We start from the raw sequence: 26,371 nt of genomic DNA, 5'->3' as shown, positions 1-26,371 counted from the left end.
ACAGATAGAAATTTGAGTGCATTTCTATCTTCCAATACCTTCTTCTGATCAAACTTCCATGAAAGCTTGAGGAGAAATAAAAAAAATGCTATATAAGTGCAGATGGCACCCGACTGGCATACCACTGAAGGCTTGAGGGTGGGAAACTTAGGGGAGAATAACATATATAATGCACACATTCTTTAAAGCAATATGCTTACTCTGTAAACCGCTTAGAGAGTGCTGTAAAGTACTATGAAATAATATACAGGTCGTCCTCGACTTACAACAGTTCATTTAGTGATTTTGCACCGAAAAAAGTAACCTATGACCATTTTTCACACTTACAACCATTACAGCATCCCCATGATCACATGAGCAAAATTTGGAGGCTTGGCAACTGCTCATATATGTCATGTGATTCCCCTTTTACAATCTCCTGACAAGCAAAGTCAATGGGGAAGCTAGATTCACTTTACACCCATGTTACTAGCTTAACTTAAGTTGTTAAGTGATTCACTTAACAACTGTGTAAAGAAAGACTGTAAAACAGGCGAAACTCACTTAACAAAGGTTTCACTTTAGCAACAGAAATTTTGGGCTCAATTGTGATCATATGTTGAGGACTACCTCTGTACGTCTAAGTCAGGGGTTCTCAACCTTGGCAACTTTAAGACTTGTGGACTTCAACTCCCAGAATTCCTCAGCCAGCTTTTTTGCTGGCTGAGGAATTCTGGGAGTTGAAGTCCACAAGTCTTAAAGTTGCCAAAGTTGAGAACCTCTGGAGTGCTATTGCTACTGCTATTTTTTAAGGAAGTATCAAGCACCATTAATTACAAGGTGTCAATGATACACATTTGTTAAACCAGTGTTGGACTTTACCTAACTTCCCAGACAGCTCACAGTCATAACAAATCATCAGATAGGAAGGACGAGGTCTTCCCTGAAGCAAAACTCCAAAACAAAAAAAAAATGTTGCTGACCTGGCTGACAATTAATCAAGGGACATTGTTTCTAGAAGCAGAAAGGTTACTTGAGAAGCAATGTTCTCTTTTCCAAATGACTGATGAGCCTGAGAGAAAACTCTGCACTGTAAAACAGTGCTATTCATGCAGACTTTGAGCTACAAAAAGCTATTTTTGATGCTGTAAGGAATTGTATAGAAATATCATATAGTTGAGATTTTGGAGCAAGAGCCTCTATTTATCTGACTGAATTTAACTTTTCCTACTGTCTTCCATCTCCAGTAACTGAGCTGAAATTTAGTCAGAGACATTACTGATGTTTATAGACTCTTTATAAGGTCTGCTCCAGCCTTCCCCAAACTGGTGTCTTTCAGGTATGTTAGATTTCAATTCTTCTAGACCAGGTTGCCTATCCCTGTTCTAGACCAGGGCTTTTCAACCAATGGTATGGATACCACCTGTGGTACATTGGCACCTGTCAGGTGATACGCGGCCATCCTAGAAAAGTGGTAGCAGGGAAGGGGAATGAGCTGAACCGGTGGCAGCACCGCACAAGCCTCAGTGACAGATGGCTGGAGCTGCAGGGCTGTCAGGGCTCAGTGGAAGCGCCAGGATCAGCACCAGTCTCCAACTGGAGCTCGGCGCTGATCCTGGAGCTTCTGCTGAGCCCTGAAGAAGCACCAATCAGCTGGAAAGCAGCACTGATCCTGGCACTTCTGCTGAGCCCAGAAGAAGCGCCGATCAGCTGGAATGTTGCAGCATCTCCGGGGTCTTGTGATTTACATTCAAATGCTTGGCAACTGATTCACTTTTTTTTTTTGGTCATAAAGTTTTTCACACCTTGCTGGTGGTACTCGGATGTTGCCATATCCTAAAAGTGGTATAATGAGTGAAAAGGTTGAAAAGTCCTGTTCTAGACCAAGCCATGGACAAAGGCCAGGGTATCTACAGATTATGGGAACTAAATTCTAACACACAGACAATATCAGATAAAGGAAGGTTATCATTGTCCATATAGGTGATTATAACATGTCTTAATCTGAACTACAATTACAAAGGTAAACAGGCTGGGCATACAGAAAATTAGAGTAATAAGTTTCCTTCCAGCCCATCTCAACTCTTAATGGTTACATGGACACCTCTAGGCAAAGTTCTTTGCAATGACAAAGAAATCCAGGTTATACTGGATTTCTTCTGGGCAGTTTTCTATTTTGGTGGCATTTGGGGGGGGGGGCTGGCTGCCATCTAGATATTGGCCTGACCCTGCTCTACTTACAAGCCCCAGAAAAAATGGCCAAATGTTCCTAAGGTCTACATAAAAGAAATAGGGCCACATTTTTATCTTATTTGGATAAAGGAAGTATTGCTCGGTAGAGAAAGTCTCCTGTGTTTTTTTTCCTTCTAAACATTCTCAATAAAACTTTGCTTTAGGAGCTATTTTAAAGGAGGATATAAATTCTCATGGGTGAGGTAAGATTTTCTTGCATTTGTTTAGTCACCAGGTGATCAGGCTGCTTGTAAATGTCTTGTCTCATTGTAAAACTATTTCTCTAACTCTTCCCACTTCCAATAAATGTCAGGGTTTTCCCCCACTGGATTTTGCAGTAGTGATGTTACTTTTATTACAAGAGGAGGGGGGGGGAAATCATGCCCTTGATTAATTGCTGGAGAATATCTCTTCTGCAGAAATTTGGAAAAGTGTCCCACCCAATTCCTTTGCCCACAGATTTGGTGGGAAATTTCAGAAAATCATTTCTGCCTATCTTCACAGAGGAGTTTCCCCAAATCTGCTCCAATCAGATTTATTTATAATCCCATTTCTATACTGCTATACTGCTTCTCAAACAGGATTATTTCAAGCTAAGATGACTACCACTATGCAAATACATAGGAGGTTTCTTTTTGGATTGTTGCTCTGTGCCAATAGGTCATGGATTGCACCGTTCCCTGGAACATTACAAAGCAGCAGTTTGGGGATTTATTAAAGTCAAAGTCTTGGACGAAGAAAATCAGAGACAGCTTTCTAGTTCATATAATGTTCAACACCAGATATTAAGAAGATTATGCATGGCAAATAAAATGTAGTTGCTTTTATGTGTGTTGAGCTTTTGTAACTAAATAAGAATCCTTTCTTTCTTTCTTTCTTTCTTTTTCTTTCCTTTCTTTCCCTTCCTTCCTTTCATCCTTCCTTCCTTTCTCTTTCTTTCTTTTCTTTTTCTTTTTTTCTTAGATGAGGGTGAGAAAAATGTATGTGTGAATGTATGGAAAAGAGGCTTCAAAAATCGCCCATATATAATTAATCAACCATGAGTTCAAATTAACATCAATAAATCATCTCTCCACAAAGTACCAGACTATTTATTATCCTAGACTAAGGAAGTTGCCCTTCCTACCTTGAAAGAGGCATTGGTGTGCCCCTTCTCAAAAATCCATCCCTGGACTTAATGTCACTGGATAAATTTCATCCAAGTTTCATCCTCCTCATCCTCATTTTAGCCATTGTTTATCCACTGCGGAATGAAGGCCTCTTCTGCATGTTTCCAACCAATACAGTCCTGACCTTTCTTTTGCCAATTGGACCCGCAATACTTTTTCAGGGGAAAATTTTAGAGAAAGAAGTTGAGGTTGAATTGAAGTCTGAAGAAGCTATTTGGATAAGCAGTGAAACATTTCAAATGAAAGGGAAAGAAGTCCATTTGCCATAATTTAATCATTCTCTTAATGGCCCTTCTTTATTTACTGCAGGTTTTTATTTTTTTTAACCACTAAAAACCACTATGTTTACTAGGTGACTGAGGCCTACAGAAGAGTTTTTAATTGGTTTTGTCGGGTATCCTGAATAAATGTGTGTCATCAGAATTAAGCTGGGCTGTCCTATTTAATGGGAAGGTCAAAAGTTAAGTCATTCAGTGCCATAACTAAATAACTAGCATTAAGGATTGAGCAAATGCAACACTAAGGAAGAGGCCACCTACTTGGTTCACCCAGACAGTGAAGCCACGTTGACAGTTACCATAAGGCCTAGTATAAAAATGGACCCACCACCAGTTATTCTGTCATAATGAATCACTAGACTGCTCATATAATAACTATGGTTTATTTTTAGGTAGTGGCGTTTTTCTTCCACCACTTCCTGTCTGCCTTTTCTAGAACATTATTGGTGCCCTTTGGTTCCGAAGAATCTCAGCTGATGTTCTTTATTTTATTTTATTTTATTTTATTTTAAAAGGTGACTATGGAAACAGACAAATAGCAGTGACAGTTGTCATTCTGAAATGAGTCACAATCTCAGAGGTTACAGATTAATTTTAGCACCAGCTATCAATAGGCTTCCTTTTCTTGCCAGCTACTTGCATAACTGAAGCATTTCTGCTTTCTTCCCAACTCAAACAGCTTAGGGCTGTTAATTATATACATCTGAAGTAGAAGTACCCAATTAAAGACAAAAGAGTGCATCCTGTGGTGGGTTTGCTTTTTCCAAAATGCTTACAAGTGCGTTGAGAACACATTTTTAAACAGATCCTCTGCACTAAATTCAGCCCCTTAATTCACCTCATTCAGTTCAAGAAGTTCTGTGAATCCTCAGAAACAGCTCTGGGGGGTAAGAAGCTTAAGGGGGAACTTTTTAGAATGGGGTGTGTTGGGCTGTCAGCCAGTGGAACAGACTACCACATGAAATGGTGAACCTGCCTTTCAGTGGAGGTTTTCAAACAGACTCTGGATGGCCATCTGCCAGAGAGGCTTCAATGGATTTCAAATAGATGGCCTTCTAAGCTTCCTTCCTACTCTATGATTCTGTCTGTGAATGTCTTTAAGTCATAGGCACTATTACGTATGGACCCAAACCTGTAAATTCATAGTCTCATAAGTATGCAATCACAAGTCTTGCCAATATAATAAAATCTACACACTATCACAAAATAGGAATGAAGAGCTATGAGTGTGCATATGTGAATGAATGGAAGAAATTCAGAATCGAAATTGTAGGCGAACCAAAAGGTAGTGAGTTAGAGATAGATTTATTGAAGTGTATAGCATAGCAGCAGATAAGAGCTATGGTATCTCATTAAGTGCGAAACAGGGAAGGAACAAGTCTTCCCAAAAAAGCTTGTGTGTTGAACACAAGGGTTAAATTACACTCATAGGCTGGGGAAATTGGGCTAAAAACATCTTTCTAAGGATCTGATCTGGGATACATAGATTCTGAAGTGACAGAATAGCACTATTGCATGCTATTGCTTATATTTAACTTGTGTTATCATCCGATTATTATTATAATGCCACATATATTTTCAATTATCTTTCTTCTACAGAAATCTAAATCAGACTACTATTGTTTCCCAGAAGTAAGAAACAGGTCGTGCAACTTGACTATGTAAAGCACAAAATGAATGACAATTATGTTTGAACAGGAATAGAAACTTACATTAAATAAAGTAGATACTGGAAGAGAAATATAACAGAGGACGTTTCATAGAAGTTATGAAGGGCTTTGTTGCATCAGGGATATACCGTATATGCCGGCGTATAAGACGACTTCCGGAAGCGCTAAACTCGGTGCCAAAGACAGGGGTTGTATTATACGCCGAGTCGTCTTATACGCCGGAAATACTGGTAGCTTCCAGCATATAAGATGACGTTTTAGGAATGCGGCTCGGCGATAAAGACGGGGGTCGTCTTATACGCTGGGTCGCCTAATACGCCGGCATATACGGGTAGAAGAAATATGATGAAAAAAAGAGAAAGGTTTTCCAGACCAACCTACCCCGCCTCCCAAATGCTATGTACTCACATAGCCATGCTATGTACTCACCCCACCCAAAAAAATCCCAAGCCAAAACTTTCTTCCATGCTTATCACATCATACACTGTACAGCCAGTACTGAAATATCCTACCAAGCAATTTGTTCTCCTTGTGTGTTACAAAAATCCTTGAAGCCTCAAACAATTTTCTGTTGTTCTTCTTTTAATTCCCAGATATAGCAAAATTACTCCCACTGTCCTTGCGCTGACATTTCAAGAGCACTTTAAAAAAAATGTTAGTATGCAAACTGAGCTGGTGTACTCAGGCATTCTCATTTTTTCACATCACTAAACACACACAGTCAATTTGAATGCAGCATGGCGACGCCCTGGGGCTCTCTTATGACTTTCACAAGTAGAGTAGTAAGAATAAATATATGAAGGAGGGACAATGGTTATTGTTGTGTCCTGAGCCTGCAAATGCAGGCTCGGGACATTGCAAGGTTCCCGGGAAATTGCAAAAGCTGCCCGGGACCAGACTGAGTGGCACCAACCTAGCGCGCATGCGCAAGGTGAGAAAGTGCCTAGAAATGTTGCCATTATGTCTGGGGATTTGGGACGTATAAAAGGAGGCCTGCGTGCCTTTGCTCGTTGTTGGAGTTTTGACTAAATGAATAAAAGAGCTGTTCACTAGAAATAAATCTTCTTCATTCGCCATCACGTTCAGGACTTAACAGTTATCTCATGACATTTTCTTCTACGAGACCCTTTACAACAAGTATCTGCATAGCACAATTCCTGACCTCCTCTATCCTTTCCATTTCACAGATCCATGTAAAAATAGTTGGTTCGTCCTGATAATTGGCATGGGATAACCTTTAAATATCTCCAGAGGGAATGAGAGGGGTGTTGGCTATAAGATCCTCGTGATTCACTTGCAATTGTGCATCATTTTAAGCAATCATGTCTTTGAAATCCTGTACTAATTTTTTCTGATAATTTCTGTTAAGATTACAAGGCTCCTCTGCATTTAGAGGAAATATTAACTATCAAGGGTCTTTGGTGCTCTCTGAGCTTGGTTAAATTCTTGCAGATGTTTGATTACCCAAACTAGCTAACACCATCAGTGCTACACTTAACTGCATGTATATATAACTATGCATTATATACAGTAGGTGCAGATATGCATGTAGATACTTACAACGTTTCTGCTATATAAATATATGCTTTTTAGCGTTTGCCTTTTTTAGGCTTTGCAGTTTCTAGTTATGAATAATTTATAAGTTTTTTGGAGAAATTCTACTAAATTCTATTATATACATTCAACGGACTGCCTAAATTTATTTTATCATGCCTAAATAAATATAAATAAATGATAACAGCAAGCAAAAACTCATAATATCATAACTGCCCAGGATCAGACTTTCATTTTGACAGCCTTTTATTTCACATGTTTTTTTTTAATTTTGTTTTAATATCTGGATTTATTGTTTGAGGCACTGCTGATTTTACTCTGATGTTTTATGAAGGTCTATTTATTTAATGTGGGTTTTACTGTACACTTATAAATAGCTTCTTTGGGTAAAAAAAGGAATGTAGAAAATAAATTCCATTTGGCGTTTATTTGGTGAGGATGGCCATGAGTAAAATTTATTGTTGAGTGCCATAAAAAAGTTGCACAAAACACCTATTGCATTTTTATTTCCTTTTAAGGGCAGAAGGATTTCTTCCAGAAAAGACAAGTGTTATCAATTCCACGTCATCAAAATTCTTTATCACTTAAGGATAGAGAAGAAATCTTCTATTGCACTATACTGCGATGTAGACTACAGAAGTAAAAAAAAAAAAAAAAAGATGCCTATTCCAGGAAAATTGGGTAGTAATAAAAGACAACTGACAAGGGGTTATTGCTCTCAGGTGCTCCTTGTGGGTTTGCCTAAGCATTTGGTTGGTACCATGAGAACTAAATAAACCATTACTCTGAACCAAAACGACTCATTTTATGACTCGAACAGAACCTGGAGGAAAGAACAAACTGGTGGATGGATGTTCCCCGATGGTATCTAGGACAGTATTGAAAAGGTAAAGGTTTCCCTGTCAGTCACGTTCAACACTATGGCACAGTGCTCATCTCCGTTTCTTGGCAAAGGGAGCCAACATTGTTCAAAGACCAGCATGGTCGTGTGGCCAGCATGGCTAAATGCCAAAGGTGCATGGAACCCTGTTCCTTTCCCACCAAAGTGGTACCAATTAACCTACTCAGATTTGCATGCTTTCAAACTGTTAGGTGGGCAGGAGCTGTTGTAAGTAACAACATGTTGCATGGTACTCAAGTCTCGAACCCAGGTTGTCAGCTCTCTTGGAGTCTTTAACCACTGAGCCATCCTTCCCCCTAGGACAGTATTTACTGAAAGGGAATTGGCTAGCTCAATTGGAATATACACATTACAGCAGGGATGAGCAATTAATATTCCCAAGGTGGGCACCTAAGAAACTGGCACTGTTGTGGAGGATTGCCACCTGCCCACAGTCCACCCCCCCCCACTGGTCCTGCATCTGTCTCCACAGGCTGTAAATGCCTAGGTCTGCATTAAAGCAAATTGGATAAAGGAAAATGTAATATTGTAGAAATCTTGAGTTCTATACTGATTTTAGATATATTCCTAGAAGTAGTGTAATATATTAATCAGAAATCAATTATGTTAAGCTTGCATAAATGCAGGTCTAGCGCCTCTGACTTTTCTATACTTAGAGTAATTACCTACTGGCTTCAAAGGAAGAGTGGGATGTAAACTGAGTGTTAATAAGGTATCCTGAATCCCTTCTTTATCTATCACTCTGCCTTCTCTTGTCTAAGAGATTGTTAATTGAAAGCTGCTTCCTTCTCCCTTTCTTCTTCAGGCACACACTCGTGGAAGAATATGGATGTTACACTTTGCCAACCCTTATATTTCCTGTAAATAAATCTCCTCTCTATTTCAGACCTGCTTCATTACTCCCTGGATAAAATTCTTATACTCAAGAATGTTCACATTTATACACAGAATTCTTCCATTCCCAGCAGGATCTATGCACTCTAGTTCATTAATTTAAATGCTCCTTTGGTATGGTTCAACTTGACTGTGACTATTAATCTCCACTGAAACAAGACTGAACAGTGATTTACCCATGATAAATCTTATCACGATTTTAGAATAATTGTTTGTATTTGCATGCTGGAATTCAAGACCTAGAGAATACAGAAGAAATGAAGAATGTATTTTCACAGCATTGCACAAGTATATTTTATAAAGTACCACCCTAAATGTTGACAATGAATTAATGCAAATTGTGACTTCTGACATTGAATGAGAAGAACAATCAAGTGTCCAGAAGCCATCCTCTCAAAGAACCAGTGTTCTAATGTTAGTGTTTTTCTTCCTATTTGCAATTCCATAGCAATTTCAAATCTAAAACTTTGGAATAAAATATATTAAATCACTCTTAAGGAATGTTGTCAGTAAATAAATGTCCCTGGCAAAGAAACAAACTTCTTCATTTTAAAATTTGCTTCCCAATAAATGTCTCCGTTAAGGACAATTCCCACGCAGCAGAACATCCAGGTTCAGCCATAGTTTCATTTCATATAGCATTAACCTTGTGAACTCTTAAGCTTCCTCCTTCCATTATATATTCAAGTGCAATTATAGGGGTAGGCATGGGAGAGAAGCTTCTGACATGTCCAGGTTCATGAGGGTTCAAGGTGGCAAGGCATGTAGCATATAGTCTCAAATCAGACTAGCCCTAGCCTAAACTCTGCAGTCTGGGAAGAGAGCACCATAAGTCCATTATCATGAAAGAATGGAGAAAGGAATGTAGGGTTTAAATCCTGAGTACTCAACCTATATCTAAATATCTGTTTATAATTGATCTTCTATATATCATCTATATATCATCATCTATATCTATATCATCGTTTATATCTTTTCTTCTAGTTTGCAATAAACTTTCTATCTAACTGTATGGAGTCCTTGAAAGCGGTTGCTGCTAAATCATTACTGAGTGTGGGAGGGTCGAACCTCTGGAGAATCAAGCCATTGCCTGCATGAAGTCTGGCACCAGCACTCCTTCCTTCTAAATTAACACTGAGACAAAAGAAATACATGGAATTAGAAAGCTTAATAAAGTATATACAAAGTGTTTCCTCTGTGACTCTTTTATGGCAATGACATTCTACTTCAAAGCAATATATTGAAACGTGGTCATGCACGCTGACAACAGACTGAGTCATATCTCAAGCTGTATTCATGAGGCCATATTCTTTTAGCATGCAAGCTATGGAGTATGAATGAAAATGCCTGACAATATCCCAGCAAAGGGAAGCACGAATCAAATGAACAAAATGATTTCAAAGGGAGGCAACATTTCAGGCATTCAGTCATCAGCAGGCTAACTTTGATTCAGAGTGAAAAGTCAAGCATAGGATTTACCTTTTATAATATTACTACAATTTAAAATTGTAAAATTGGCTATTTTGTGGATGGAACTCAGCACAGCAGAAACATCTTTTGGGGGGGGGCTGGTTAGACATTACCAGTCATACATCTGAAAGGTAACATCTTTCTTAGCATTAATTCTCCTCTAGATTTAGAAGTAACTTCATAGTTATCTGAATATATTAGATGAGACTACTGGAAAGGCAATAATGTCTGCATGCTTCTGCAGAAACCTTCATAAATCTTTGACCTTGCCCCCTCTACATTTTCTTTTCCATTTATTAAAATGATGGAATGAGGGGAATGAAGCCATGGTGCTGAGTGGTTAGAATGCAGTATTGCAGGCTAATACTACTGATTGCAGTTTAGCAGTTTTATTCTCACCGGCTCAAAATTGACTCAGCCTTCCATCTTTCCAAGGTCCCTAAAATGCGGACCCAGACTGTTGGGGGCAATATGCTGACCCTGTAAACTGCTTAGGGAGTGTTGTGTCCTGAGCTTGCAAAAGCAGGCTCGGAACGTTGCATTGGTCCCAGGCATTCCAAAAGCTGCCCAGGACCAGACAGAGTGGCGCTGGCCTTGTGTGCATGCGCAAAGCGCGAAAACACTCTGTTCCTATTGGTTGACACTGTCCAGGCGTCTGGCCATATAAAAAGGCCTGCATATCTTTTGCTTTTGCTTGGTTGTTGTAGAAGGAGAATAAAGTGTTTGTTCAGCATCGCCATGTATCTTCATCATTCGCACACGAACGAAATATACAACACTGGCAACGAGGATGGGATCCTTTGCAAGCTAAAACAAAAGATTTAAGGACTTATCCAGGAAGTCCTGAAGAGGGGAAGACGGCGTCTGAATCAGCATCCCAGCCTGCCAGTACAGCGTCACTGGAGAGTGAGCTCGGCTAAAGGACCCTTTCCCCAAACAGCAGCTTGCAGAGGAAGCGAGTGGTGAAGGTCGTAAAGTTTATGATGTCAAAGATTGGCCGCTTGACTGATTTCGATGTCTCCCACCCAGAGAGATGGAATTCCTACATAGCACGGGTGGAGAACTACTTCAGAGTAAATCAGATTAGAGAAGATGGCCTGAAGGCAGCAACTCTTTTGTATGCCTGTGGACAAGAAGCTTTTGACATCACAGAAAATCTGGTGGACCCTGCACCTCTGGAGTCAGTAACATATGCTGACTTGAAGAAAATAATTGAAGGAACATTTCCAGCCGAAGTTATCTGTCATTGCTTGGAGGCATGCGTTCGAGCAGAGAGACCAGAGGCTGGGTGAATCTACTGCGGACTTTATTGCAGCCTTAAGGCAAGCAGCCAGACCTTGTGAGTTCAAGGATTTGGAAGAGAGGCTGAGAGATCGTTTTGTCTGTGGCTTAAGGAGCAGAGACTTACAATAAAAGATTTTTGCAAAAGATGTCTCCTTCCAAGATGCGTTGCGAGAGGTGGCAGCTGAGGAAGCAGCAGGCGGGGCAGTGAAGGCCTTGCGCCTCATCAGGAATCCTCCAGACACAGCTACCGTCCAGCAAGAGGACACTCAAGAAGGATCAGAAGTGGATCCTGAAGAGGAGGTTGACAGACTTCACCAGCCAGCTGAGATGAGGCAGAAGGGACATCCGGTCAAGGCCCCAGCATCTCTTCAATACTTTGGGTGCAGAGGACGCCACAAGCGAGCTGACTGCAGGTTTTGCTCCGCCATTTGCAGGGCGTGTGGCAGGCAGGGCCACATTGCATATGTCTGTTCGGGTCGCCAGAAGGTTCAACCTCAGGAAGAATTGCTTCAGAAAGATACCAGGGTCCCCAGCCAAAACAGGGTGGGTTTCTGCGCATCGCGCAGGAGCATTCTAAAAACAGGGACACAGAAGCCCCTTAAGAAGAAACTTTCCATTAATGTAAGGTTGCAAGGGGTTCCCTTACTGATTGAGTTGGACACAGGGTCTGCTTTTTCCAATATTTCAATTAATACCTTTAAAAGGATTTGCAGCAGTAGTGGCTTTCAAGTTAAACTCAGACCATCAAATCTAATACTCACTGATTTTCAAAATTCTATGGTGTGTGTTAAGGGGGAGGCCACCCTTAGGATACAGTATAAGAATTTTGAAGGTTGGCTGTTGGGGGTGAACGTACGAGCCTTATTGGACTCAATTGGTTCGAGGCTCTGGGAATCCAGGTAACTGGGCTGCACAGCTTGCAAACTCTGGGCCTTGCAGAGGTTTGCAAGGAGTTTGCAGATGTGTTTAGTTCAGAGCTAGGATCCTACAAGGGGCCTCCCATTTCGCTACGGTTAGACCCAACCATCACGCCCATCAGGGTTAAACCTAGGAGGGTACCTTTTGCCCTCAAAGGTAAGATTGATGCTGCGCTGGACAAATTGCTCCAGCAGGGCATTCTAGAACCTGTGGATTCTAGTCCATGGGAAACCCCCATAGTAATGCCTCTAAAGGCTAATGGGGACATATGTATATGTGCAGTTGTGCTCACTGAATAAGGTGCTGCAATAGCACGCTTATCCAGTGCCTGTGGTAAGTCACATTCTGGCCTCCCTCAAGGGGGGACGCATTTTTGTGAAGCTTGACCTGGCACAGGCCTATCAACAGCTATCTGTTGATGAGGCAGCTGCTGAGGCCCAGACTACTGTAACTCACAGGGGGGCCTTCAAAGTCAAGAGACTGCAATTTGGGGTAAATGTAGCCCCTGTCATATTCCAAAGTGTCATGGAGAGCACACTTCGAGGTATTCCTGGGGTCTGTCCCTACTTCAATGATGTTCTCATTGCTGGGAAGTCATCTCAAAATTTAGCAGAAAGATTAAGGGCTATCTTGCTTCGTTTTCGAAAAGCAGGCCTTAAACTAAAGAAGGATAAATGTAAGATAGGAGTCACTTCTACTGACTTCTTAGGATTCAGGATTGATGCTCAAGGCATTCACCCTGCTGAAACTAAATTGCAAGCTATCCAGCAGGCCCCAAACTCTAAGTCTAAGAGTGAGCTGCAAGCCTTCTTGGGGCTATTAAATTTTTACCATGCATTTCTCCCACATAAAGCTGCAGTGGCAGAGCCATTACACAGGCTCTTAGATAAGCAGGCTCCTTGGCAGTGGACTAAAGTCCATGACAGGAGTTTCAATGAGGTTAAGTCCTTGCTCACTTCTAATGCTGTTTTAGCGCATTTCAATGAGCAACTGCCTGTTTGCATTGCATGCGATGCATCTCCTTATGGGGTGGGAGTTGTACTTAGCCATCTGAAGGCTGATGGGACACAGGTCCCTGTGGCCCATTACTCAAGGACTCTGTCTTCTGCAAAGCGAAATTACGCTCAAATTGACAGAGAAGCCTTGGCCATAGGACTGGCATTAAGAAATTTCATGATTTCTTATATGGCTGCCATTTCACGGTCTATACTGACCATAAGCCTGTGCTGGGTTTGTTTACCACTAGCAAACAGATCCCACATATCATTTCTCCTCATATGCTGAGTTGGTCCATTTTCCTGTCAGCATATGACTACACACATTAGTTCACAAACCAGGAAAAGAAATGGGTCATGCAGATGGCCTGAGCAGATTACCCCTGAACCAATTAGAGCCAGATCCTCCTCCAGCCATTAATATTCTTTCCATTCAGGAATTGCCTGAGTCTCCCCTCAATGCTAGGGACGTGGCTGCAGAAACTGCCACTGATCACACGCTTACACGCATGCTGACATGGGTGTTGTCAGGATGGCCTGACAAGTGCCCAGATACTAAGTTCCAAAGCTTCTGGCACAAGAAGCATGAGTTGTCCACTTTCAAGGGTTGCCTATTATGGGGTAGCAGGGTAGTGATCCCAGCCTTATTGAGATCTAGAATCTTGATCTCTCTGCATGAGGGACATCCTGGTATAGTCAGGATGAAAGCGCTTGCACGCAGCCATCTTTGGTAGCCTGGGCTCGATAAAGCCATCGAGGCCCAGGTGCATGGGTGCCAAGTATGCCAACAGTCTCGACCTGAAATGCCTCAGGCCCCAGTACATAGGTAGGAGGAAACTCAAACCCCATGGTCTAGAGTGCATATAGATTGTGCTGGGCCCTTTCAGGGGCAATTCTTCCTGGTTGTTGTTGATAGCCATTCCAAATGGCTAGTGGTTGTTGCTGTTTCCTCCTCTACTACTGCCAGGACCATCCAGGTGTTGAGAGGAATTTTTGCATCACATGGTTTTCCAGATGTTCTGGTTTCAGATAATGGCCCTCAATTTACGTCTTCTGAGTTCCAGACTTTTCTTCAGGCCAACCTGATCCGGCATGCAACATCGGCTCCCTTCCATCCATCCTCCAACGGACTGGCAGAGAGAATGGTGTGCACCACCAAAGATGCTCTCAAGAAACTGACTTACGGTAACTAGCATCACAGGCTAGCTGATTTCCTTCTTGCACACCACACCACACCATGCACAGCCACAGGGAAGAGCCCTGCTGAACTCCGCTGGGGTCGCCGCCTCATCACTAAACTGGACAGGCTGCACCCTGATGGGTAGCTTCACAACCGCAGGCACCTAGGAGACTCCAGGTGGGCAATCCAGTTTGGGCAAGAAACTATGGGCCTGGGTCACAGCTGTGGTCTGCAAGGTCTCTGGGCCGTTGTCATACGAAGTTGCCTTGGGTGACAGCCGCATTCTTCGCAGACACATAGACCAACTGCGTTGGAGACTGGACTCTCACCCTTCCGCTCCTGGCTCTGCTCTGGGGGAGGAGGAGGACCATAATATGCATTCTGAGTCACAGTTTCCCAGGCCTAACAGGCTCTCACTAGCTGCTATTGAGGCTGTTTGGGATTCATCCCAAGGTTCCACAAGTGCTCCAAACAGGAATTCACTAGATAGGGGGTCATTCCACACATCCATAATTACTCCAGATAGGGAGTCACACCGGGGGTATCCACAGTATTCACATATGTCAGATAGTGCTCCAGACAGGGAGACTGATCGGGGGTATCCACACAAATCACAACCAGCAAGAGAAAAGGAATTCCATCACGGGTGCTTGCCTAATTCAGCAATTGCTCCCAAAAGGAAGTCACCAGCAAAGGGGGTTGACATGGAGGCGATGCCTGACTCTGGCACCTCTGGCACGTGCTTGGGGGCCACAGAGTACTGGGGCACTTCCGCTACCCAGCCCTCTCCATCTGCTGGCTTTGGGCTCGAGGGACAGTGTTCCCAAGAGGAGTCCATTGTGGACTCGGGGACTTCCACCCCTCCAAGGTATGCTGGCTTGGACTTAGAGGGTCCAGCCAGCCAGCAGCTGGGTGGGTCAACTGGGTATTTGGGGCAGCAAAGTCCTGGCCTGCCTAGCCTGGTAGGCGAGCAGGTAGGCCAGGCATCCTTACCAGGGTCACCTGGGGATTTAGGGCAGCAACATCCTGGCCTGCCTAGCCTGGTAGGCGAGCAGGTGGGCCAGGCAATCTCTCCGGGCCTTAGAAGGTCACAGTGGGCCAAGTGCCCACCCAAACATCTGAGGGACTTTGTGAGATTGTTGTCAAATCATGAGGGACCTGCTCATGAGGCCCCTGAATAAGGGAGTAACTTGTGGATAGATTATTTTGTATTATTTTTGATTTCGGATACATTTCTTTGTATTATTAAATACTGAAGGGGGTTTGCCTGAGGGCAGACTCGAGATTCCACACTCTTTACATTTGAATAATGCAGCTATATGCCACTCTTCCCAATGCACGACGTACATGTGTGTATGCGAAGTATATTCCATCTAGGGGGAGGGGTGTTGTATCCTGAGCCTGCAAAAGCAGGCTTGGGACGTTGCATTGGTCCTGGGCATTCCAAAAGCTGCCCGGGACCAGACAGAGCGGCGCCAGCCTTGTGCGCATGCGCAAGGCGTGAAAACGCTCTGTTCCTATTGGTTGACACTGTCCGGGCTTCTGGTCATATAAAAAGGCTTGCGTGCCTTTTGCTTTTGCTTGGTTGTTGTAGAAGGAGAATAAAGTGTTTGTTCAGCATCGCCATGTGTCTTCATCATTCGCATGCGAATGAAGTATACAACAGGGAGGTCTGTAAATCCCTGTGAAGAGGTATAGGAGTCTACATACTATTATTATTGCTGTTATAACCCAAGGCTTAATTCGCCCGGTTCCAAGGTTAATAAGAAGCAGTGCAAATGTGGCAGAGACACCTGTGAACTAACATGATTCATCTTTAATTGGGTTGTTATATTCATGAGCATACTGTATACAGAACTGTTATTTTCTGACAACGGGGATATTAATTTCAGCTTCTGTTTCCTTCTATTTCCCAATGCAGATGACCCACTTGGTGCACGAACCTGCAGTACTCATACACCTGTTCCTGTTATTATTTATTTCTCAGAATCAATGTCTGAATAGAGGTATGAAAGAATGAACACAGAAATCAAACATGCTAGAGCTGAAAAGAGAGAAATCCCAATGATTTCTGATTTGTCTTCAAGTGCATTATAATCTGTACCCATTAGAAAAATGAAATAAATACACTCTATATCAATGCTTCAACCTATTTAGATTTGAACAGCAAATTTGCCAAATCTAATCAAAACATGCAATGCAAGTAACTAAAGTCATCCCAAATCAACATAAAACTCTGAAAGGAAGCAGTTGTGTATTTAACTATACACTTAAAACTGATTCTGTAATACTGGGTACTATTACACAACCATTGAAACCTGCCAACTTCTCCATAATAAAAGAAAAGGAGAAAGGAAAAGGAGAGCTATTTACTTTAATGCTCATTAAAGTTTCTGACTTTTCCCTTGAGTCTTCTTAAGTTGCAGAATTATCTGCATAGCTCAGGGGTGGGATTCAAATATGTGAACAACCGGTTCTCTGTATGGATGCCGCTTCCGGAAGTCCATTCTGGGGCTGGGCAACAAAAACTTAGCTACCGGTTTTGCCAAAGTGGTGCGAACTGGCTAAATCCCACCACTGGCTTAGCTATAGAAATTGGTCGAGGCTACCAATTGATTGACGTCTGCCTACAAAACATTGTTTTAGGCCCTACTGAAGAATAATTAGAACTACCATACCTGGACCTCAAAAATTTAGATAATTATAAGATGTAAACAGAGAAATGCTGTTTTGCCTTTGTTAGTGCTTGCCCTGAATTTTTCTTCTTTTTGGCTCAGATATGGTAGAATAATTATTGTCTGGATATAGATGGGGATATGTGTATGTCTGTGAAGATTGTATCTTGGTCCAGTGCACATTGATAAATAATGTCTAACTTCCCAATCTAGGACTGAGGGAAGTGACCAGGCCAAATTCACCTAGCAGACTTCCAGGCAAGGAAGGTCTAGAACAGTGATGGCGAACCTTTTAGAGACTGAGTGTCCAAACTGCAACCCAAAACCCACTTATGCATCATCAAGTGCCGGGTGGCTGTGACCCATTGGCTAGGTGTGGCCAATTGGGTGGGCGTGGCTGTGGTGGTAACGGCAGACTGGGTGGGACTAAAAAGTTCAATCAATCAATTCCAACTTTGCAAGATCTTTTTTTTCCCGCGAGAAGTTGAAATTGATTGATTTATTGGACCTTTTTTTTTGCACATGGCAGCGGAGGCCTAAAGCGAAAAGGTTTCATAAAACCCAGCTGAAGGCCTAGGACTGGGGCAATGGCGCGCGTGCTCACAGAGAGGGCTCTGAGTGCCGCCTCTAGCACCCATGCCATAGGTTCGCTACCACTGGTCTAGAATCTATGCTCCTTGAGCAAAACCTTGCTACTACACCACTCTTGCATTTGCATTCATTCCGTCTGGTTGTCCTCATTTGTGATTTGGTCTGCCCTGGTGTGTATTACTGAAACCTGGCTGGGTCCAGAAGTGGTACTGGGAGGTTCCCAGGGGCACAGATTTCTGGGTGAAAGATTCTGCAGGGTGGTAACTGCTATACCAGCCTTCCTACTACAAGGCAACATCTTTGACCTACTCTGTAATTCCGTGGCTGGGTTGACAGTAAAGTTCTCTAGGCTTTCAATTCACTTTCTCTGGGGGTGAAATCAGAAAAATTGCTCTGTCAGAAAAATTATTACCTTAATAAAAGTATTGAAACTGATTTTTAAAACCACTCATTGTCACTGCAAAGTGTTTGCATGGTTTCTTTTAATCTCACCTTTATTATTTTTTATAAGTAATTTCATGTAGCAAAGATATCTAATGCTACCTCTTCCTCCTATTTTTCCCACAACAACAATCCTGTGAGGTGGGCTGGGCTAAGAGAGAGTGACTAACCCAAAGATACCCAGCTGACTTTCATGGCTAAGGAAGAACTAGAAATCATAGTTTTCTGGTTTCTAGGTCAGCACCTTCACCACAGGACCAAACTGGCCCTATAAACTGTTAATGGAATAGACTCTGTTCTATCTACATTCCCATATTACTTCAGAAGATATGAAAACACCTCATGGTTCTCTTTTTATTTAAGCAAACTATCCTGACAAACTACAGGAAGAGGATTAGGATTTCCTACACATCTACCAGATCTGAGCTGAAAACATCCAGATGATGCTTATTTGGCAGCCAAGAGTTCAGAGTGCTGTCTCACTGCTGCCATTCAGTGGCTCTCCAGATGTTTGCAGCCCAGCTAAGGTAACTCAACCTTCTCTGACTAGGTTGTGAAATGGGCAGAGCTGGAGCTGTTTGAGAAGGAAGTAAAATATCTTTAAAGAGATCTTTTTCTGCTTTTCAGTGGCAGAATAGAAGGAATTAGTACAAGAGTGGGCAGATATAGTTACTTTCAATGGTTATCATTATTCTTATTCAGATGCTTTCTGCAGATATTGACAATGGTTTTAGAATACATTTTTATCTGTAAGAATTAATATATCATCTCCCTGAAGCAAGACTATACTATACATCCATCCACATATTCCCTAACTATGATTCTCTCTTCAGCAAGGGATATGTTTTCACTGCTCATAAAAGAAACGTTTTCACTGCTCTCCCCCATCTCAGTTCTACTATACCACAGGCTATTTGCAAAACATTCAAAGGATACTTAATCTATTTTGGAAGATGAATGTGATATATAGCCTCATTTACTACTGATTGCAATCTCTATGATAGATCTAGATCAGGAGTGTTAAACTGCTGGCCCGCGGGCCGGTTTCATCATACCGGAGCCCCGCCCACCCCATTGCCGGCAACAGCGAAAAAGCTCTGATACATTGTGCGACGTCATGTGACATTGCGAGTTTGACATGTCTGATCTAGATATTGGTTAGTCTCCAAACAGAGAGAAATGCATAGCAACATAAAATTATTTTAAAATGAATGAATTATAAAACAATTAAAGAAATAAAGGGAATAGAAAAGTGTTTGTTTAAAAGCACATGATTTCATTAAGATAAGATCTTAGGGAAATTGGTTATTAAAGATCCATCAGAAAACACTTGTGTCTCAGTCGGTAATTTTAATTATTTTTATTGTTAATCTGTTTCAGATACATTTTTGAAGATGACCATAGTTTAATTTTAGTTTGCATCATCAGCAAAATTCTTAATGCAATGAATATTCATTTTCTTCTTAACTGCAGTGTTACTTGTGTCATTATTTACTTAGATGGACCCTAATGTTCCTCTCCAGATACACTTAAGCCATTTACAGCAGGGTCTTGTGGACTTCAACTCCCAGAATTCCTCAACCAGCGTGCCTGGCTGAGGAATTCTGGGAGTTGAAGTCCACAAGTCATAAAAGGGCCAAGTTTGAAAACCTCTGATTTACAGTATACTTAGCTGGATATAAGCTGCACTGAATTCATGCTTAAAACTGTAGTGTCACATACCTACTCAGAAGCAAAGTTCCTGAATTAATGGGGTTTAAGACTTCCTCTTTCACAATACTTGAATTGATGATCATTCAATAAAAGTGAAGAGTGGTTCAATGAAGAAGAGTGGAGTGGAGTGGAGTGGAGTGGAGTGGAGTGGAGTGGAGTGGAGTGGAGTAGAGTAGAGTAGAGTAGAGTAGAGTAGAGTAGAGTAGAGTAGAGTAGAGTAGGATTTATTGGCCAAGTGTGATTAGACACACAAGGAATTTATGTCCGATGCTGCATTTATAAAATAATGGGATGGCCTACTGGTGTGATGATCACCAACCAGGACAGATTTCCAAATGGATTGGCCAAATTAATGGAGGAAAGGGTCATGAGTGGCAGCTAATAATTCAGTATAGAAAACCCATCTTTTAATTACTAAGGGAAAAAGAAAACAATTACTTTCCTTATGTCAAGCTGTTAGGCTATCCTTAAGCATGGTCCAAACATATGAAATATAGACTAGGTAGGATCTATGTAGATCTTTGGTTTTATCTAACAATTAAGTTGTTAAAATTAAAATGGGCAACCTTTAATAACAATTAAAATGGATGGCCTTTAATAATCATAACCAAACAGATTATGCAGGTCCAAAAAAACCACTTCCAGGAATGCAGTTGTCTCGAAAAATATGGAGCCACCTGAACAGAATCAGGACAGGCGATGCCAGAACTAAGGCAAAGCTCTTTAAATGAGGAATGGCCAAGAACGCTCCATGTGACTATGGCACACTGAAACAAATGATAACTCATATAGCTCAAGAATATTTCCTAGGAAATTTCAAGGCTCCTGGGATGATCTCATCACAGCCATGCCAGAAGCAGTTAGATGGGTATATCAGTATCAAATTATAACAACCCATTATGACTCTATGGTGCCATATTATGGTGATTTTATTATAGTTTTATCTTAATTTACTGGAGCACAATGGTGGGTCCTACACAATGGGTGAGCTCTCTTTCTTGCCCCAACTCCTGCCACCTAGCAGTTCAGAAGCATGCAGATGCAAGTAGATAAATAGGTACCACTTCAGCGGAAAGTTAACAACATTCTGTGTGCCTCGTCGTATAGTCATGCTGGCCGGATGACCATGGAAGCTTCTTTGGACAATGCTGGCTCCTTCAGCTAGGAAATGGAGATGAGCACTGCCCCCTAGAGTCAGACACGAGTGGACGGGAAACATTTACCTTTTTACCTTAATTTAATATTTTATCTCATATATTGCATTGTGCACAAATGTGTATGTATATGAATACGAACATGGATAGTGCACACAAGCGGATCTTTGCTAACCCAGAAGAAGCTACACATCACTCATGCTTTAGAGATCATTGCTGGGGATTTTTGGAATCATTCTTGTTTTATTACTACTATCCCAATTTCTTCAGGAAATAACTGGAACAACTGAAATGTAGTGTACAAAAGCTCTCCATTGTGAAAGCGTACTGGATTTTTGACAAGCAATTCAATTTGATATGAGGGAATTTGCGTTAAGGCAAAGAACATGTTAGAAAATTTCTTCCATGTATATTTCTTATACATTTATTTCTTACATTTATATTTTTACACACACACACACACACACACACACGATGTGCTTGCATTAATTTATGAATGAGGTTGAAAAGAGGTTTGACAGACTGATTTGTTTTCATCACACAATAATTCCTTCAGATGTGAGACCCATGTCCCCAAGGAACTTTTTGAGGGACATCCTTTAGGACAGGTCAATGTGATTGATCTGTAGAAATACCCACAGCATTATCTGAATTAAAATTGATTTGAGCTTCCTTTTGCTGACAAGGCAAAGGCTGGAAGAACAGATTTCCAAAGATACAAATCAGTAGAAGAAAATCCATGAAACTGCTGTGTCTCAAATACAACCTCTATTCATAATAAAATCAAGGTTCATTCTTGCACCTCTTTTACTTGTTTGAGTGATACAGCAGGGTAAATGTCCCCTGTTTCTGGACAGGAAGCTCAGTTTCCTTCTGTCTGTTGTTCTGCGAATGGACAGATTTGGAATTTTACTTCCCACCGCATGAGAATTCTCTCACAGATACAGTAACTGACATCCTCCTGTGAATCAGGATCCCTACCCCAATTAACTTTTTTTTCAGATACTTGAAAATATAATAATAGAATGGTTAGCTGTCAGGCTGCAAATCCTCTTGAATCATCTTTATTTAGAATGACTCTGGATCTCACATCTCAGCTCCATTCATAGAAAATTAAAATAGTGGGTGGCTGCAAGTAAGTGCTTTATTTAGAAATCTGTCTACTGCCCTAGGAAAAAAAAGAGAAATCAAGGTAAGCTAAATGGTAAGAGCCAGTTTGGTGAGCAGTTAAGGCACCAGGCTACAAATCTGGATTCCATAAGTTGTAGGCCTGTCTTAGGCACAAAGCCAAGTAAGAATCTTTCAGTGAATTAGGCTCTCTCAGGCCTAGGAAGCAGGTAACAGCAAACCACTTCTGAAAACTTACTAAAACTTATCCAAGCAATCCAACCAGGTGCCAACACTGACTCAAAGGCAATGTCACCCCCCCTCCACAGTGAGTGATAGTCAGAATCCTGAGGAACCAGAGGAGAATGCAAGAAGAAGTTGGCTAATTTGTGTTCTGGTAAACACTTGTTTGTGACTGGCAATGGTCACCATGGCAACCATTTTGTGGGTATAGATCATCCTCAACCTACAGTCATCTGTTCAGCAATTGTTACGATGGTGCTAAATAAATAATGGTTATTCACTGGCCCTCAGAGCTGTCCCAGCATCCCCATGGTCATATGATTGTGACCGGGGCACTTTGGTATCTGGTTCAAACTGACAACTGGTTGCAGAGCCCTGTAATCACATGACTGCTTGTGAAACTTTCCCTGACTTCCCCAGAAAGTCAATGGGAAGTTGGCAGGGAAGGTTGCAAGTTTGTGGGGAAAAATCTCCCATATCTGTGCACATTCTCCTACACTTACCACACCTCTCCTGCATTCCTGCACACCCTCAACTTGCGCTACACCCTTGCGCAGCCTCCCTGACCTATACACGTGTTGCACATTCCCTTACACCTTATAAACCCTCCCTTATAACCTCACCCTCCCCAATACTCCCCTGCATCCTGCAACCTCATTCCTTTTCCTATCCAGCAGCAGCCATTTCCTTGCTACCGGCCTGGGACTTGCAATTTCCTGCTGGCTTTCCCACTGACTTTGACTGTGGGAAGTCAGTAGGAAGTCGCCTCGCCTAACCACTATGGAATTTAGTTAACAACGGCAACCAGGACTGCCAGGATTGTTGTTGCTAAGTTTGGTGGTCATACTTTACAATCATATAGCTTAGCAATGGAAACTCCGGCTCCAATATCTGTCATAAATCAAGGACTATTTGTAGGCAAGACCTCTGTCTCATCAGTCCTGAAGAATGACCTAACCCTCACTGGATCACTTTGAATCACCACACTTTCTTTTTTTCTTTCAAAGTTAAATATCTCACCATATTACCTTGAGGATAAAAAAAAGGGGGAGGAACCCTAAACAAATGAAAGAAAGAGAATTATGTAATCTCTCTTCCTTTGTTTTTTTTTGCCACTCTAAATCAAGAAGAACATTCACAACAGCATATAAAAGTAGTCCTCAACATACAACTGTAATGGAGCCTGCCCATTGTGACTGTATGTTGCGACAAGCAGGGGGTTGGACTAGATGACCTCCAAGGTGCCTTCCAACTTTACTATTACTATTATTATTATTATTATTAAACATATTTTTTATGTTTTTATTACCTTTTTTGCAGCAGTAGTTAAGCAAATCCAGTGCTGGTTTTCTCCAAAACCATCATAAAATGTGATCGCATGTTAATGGGACACTGCAAACGGTCTCAAATGCAGCAGTGTTGCAGTTGGGACATGTGACTTGAGCAGATGGACCCCAACAGTCAGAACTTCAAATCTAGTCACTAAGTGACCAATCATAAACCAAGGACCAGTTGTAAAATACCCCACTACAATATAATATTTCTTGTTAATAATATCAAAGTGATTTTTTCAGCTAATGAATTTCTAGTGAAATAAACTTGGTTTCAGATGTAACAATTGGCACACAATTTTTTTTTCCTCCAGGATGAGATTGTATTATGCTTATGACTCTGACACAAATGATGATTCTACTATGTGTTCAGTACAAAGACTTAATTTACAATATTATCTTGATAGCTCTCTAATAGATGAAAATTCAAAATGGAATAAAATTAATTCAATTCCACCATCAGGAGAATTAAAAATCAGCTAATTAGTCCTACTAATATATTACATTGAAAAGCTTTGTACAAATCTGATTTTCTATAGAATTAGGTAGCTAAACTGAGCAGACAAAAGCAAGCAGATTTGAGAATATCATTAAATGAAAAGCTTAAAACAAATGCAGGCCTTGAGTATGCCAAGGGTTTATTGCAATTTTCCTATATAAATGCTAATATAAAGAAAAATATATTGTTTCTTTTAGATATAGAATTTATTACTAGCAGCTCTACTGTTAATATACACTAGAGGGTGCTCCTGCAGTATCCTTTATATTATGTCTTCTAAATAATATCTCTAGTTAGAGTAGACCATTTGCTTCCATTCTGATTTTGTTCTAATTAAGGTTCCCAACAACATCAAACGTTTCAGGATAGGGCATCTTATCTCTATCTCTTAAATCAGGGCACTATTTTTTTTTTTTAAGAAACTGAAGTTTAGTCTAGGATGCATCAGAGTTGCTTTATTTAAAAAATGGTACCTTTGGAGTACTTTGTAAGAGAATAAATGTACGAAGAGTCTGCGAAGAAGCTAAGTTAACCAGGAGTTTCCACTTCTCATCTATTTATTGGAAGTTCTTTAAAAGCAAATATGCTGAAATTCGTATATGGCCAGCCCGCCGGCCTGCCTTCCTTTCAACTTCCTGCTAGGGAATATGCTTCAGGGAAGTCTCTTAAGATTGAATGCTTTGAGAAAAAAATGCATGCATCATTTAATTTATGTCATAGACCAGGGGTATTAAACTCAATTTCATTGAGGGCCACATCAGCATTGTGGTTGCCCTTGTGGGGGGCAGGTGGGTGCGGCCTACTGGAGGGCATCGATGGAGTGTGTGTGGCCTATTGGGGGGGCATAGCCAGCTCTACATTATTTGCATCAAGAGTGCCTGTGGGGGCTTGGGCAGGAGTGGGACAGATCTGAGGGTCTCTGGAAGAAGTGGATGGGATCAGGGCAGAGCCCATCAAACTGGATATGTGAAGTAGGCGAGGGCCATTTGCTGGCCACTTCCAGGCAATGGTGCATTTCTTCATTCCTCATAAAGGGTGATACCTCCCCAGCATGCACCCAGGGGGTGGGGCCGACGTGGCAGGGACTGGTTCCTCCTGTTTCCAGATGGCCTTGAATGCATTTCAGCATAGACGGCCACTACAAAATTGTACATTGCCTTCCAGCCAGCCTGGGCCAGAGCAAAGGCAACGTGGGCCGTTCCCTCACTGTTTCCAGGATGGCTTCGCGGGCCGCATGAAACCACTTCACGGCCGCATCCGGCCCCCGGGCCTTGTGTTTGACATGTCTGTCATAGACTCATGATACCATACTTAGTAAATCAGTTATTTACTTACTAGGAAAATATGTATATTGAATATATATTGAAATATTAGTTCCACTCTTATTAACAAACATATTAGCTTGGTTGTGTGTTTCTTAACCCTTCATTTACCAGAATGCAGCAAATTTTAGACTATCTAATAAGAGAGTTTATCCAGCACAAGTTATAGTACCACTTTCCAAGTGTCAATTACTCTATTTCTCTGGGCAACGCACATATTATTTCTTCTGTGCAAAAAGAGGTATCGGTCCTGGGAGGTTGACAGTACCTGAGTTGTCCCCATAATGTCTGAGCTTTGTTTGCGTTGCAGGTATTCACAAGAGGCAGCAGTGGGAGAACTTGTGGTGGTTACATTCGCCCTTCAGAGGCTGAGAAACCCTATGATGAGGAATGAACAGAAATGGGGAAAAAATAATAGCAAAATGTTAGAAGCCCCCACACCCACACCCCTCTGCAAAAAAGTAAGCGTAAATGCATGTGGAATTAATTTAAAAAAAACAAAAAAAATTAAAAAAAAGTATGGCCTTGCACCACTTTTATTGCAACCAAGGACATCCCTGGACAAGCGAGTAAGTGAGCGGAGAGTTACAGTGTCTGGATGTTTATTTTGTTTGTTTATATATTTATTTAAAAGACGCACGCTGCCCTTTAAAACCACGTCTCCCCAGGTGGTTTGCAATCCGTTAAAATCACCAAAGAAAAATGGAGACCGGTACCTAAAAGCTAGACCAGTGGTTCTCAACCTGTGGGTCGGGACCCCATTTGGGGTCG

General features: G+C 41.5%; 1 long non-coding RNA gene across 1 annotated transcript in view; it reads right to left on the bottom strand.

Moving 5' to 3' along the window:
• The window catches only part of LOC120298638, a 61,234-nt gene extending 35,112 nt beyond the window's left edge, over positions 1-26,122 (bottom strand). The window contains exon 1 of the long non-coding RNA XR_005554158.1: positions 25,869-26,122. This is a non-coding gene — a long non-coding RNA (uncharacterized LOC120298638). The remainder of the gene's footprint in view (positions 1-25,868) is intronic.
• Between the last annotated feature and the right edge of the window lie 249 nt (positions 26,123-26,371).

This window comes from Crotalus tigris, unplaced genomic scaffold (genome assembly GCF_016545835.1).
Source record: "Crotalus tigris isolate CLP2741 ecotype Arizona unplaced genomic scaffold, ASM1654583v1 scf7180000024117.2648584, whole genome shotgun sequence".
NCBI classification, from domain to species: domain Eukaryota; kingdom Metazoa; phylum Chordata; class Lepidosauria; order Squamata; family Viperidae; genus Crotalus; species Crotalus tigris.
Note: the sequence above shows the minus strand (reverse complement) of the source record. Positions and strands in the feature narration are given on the sequence as shown.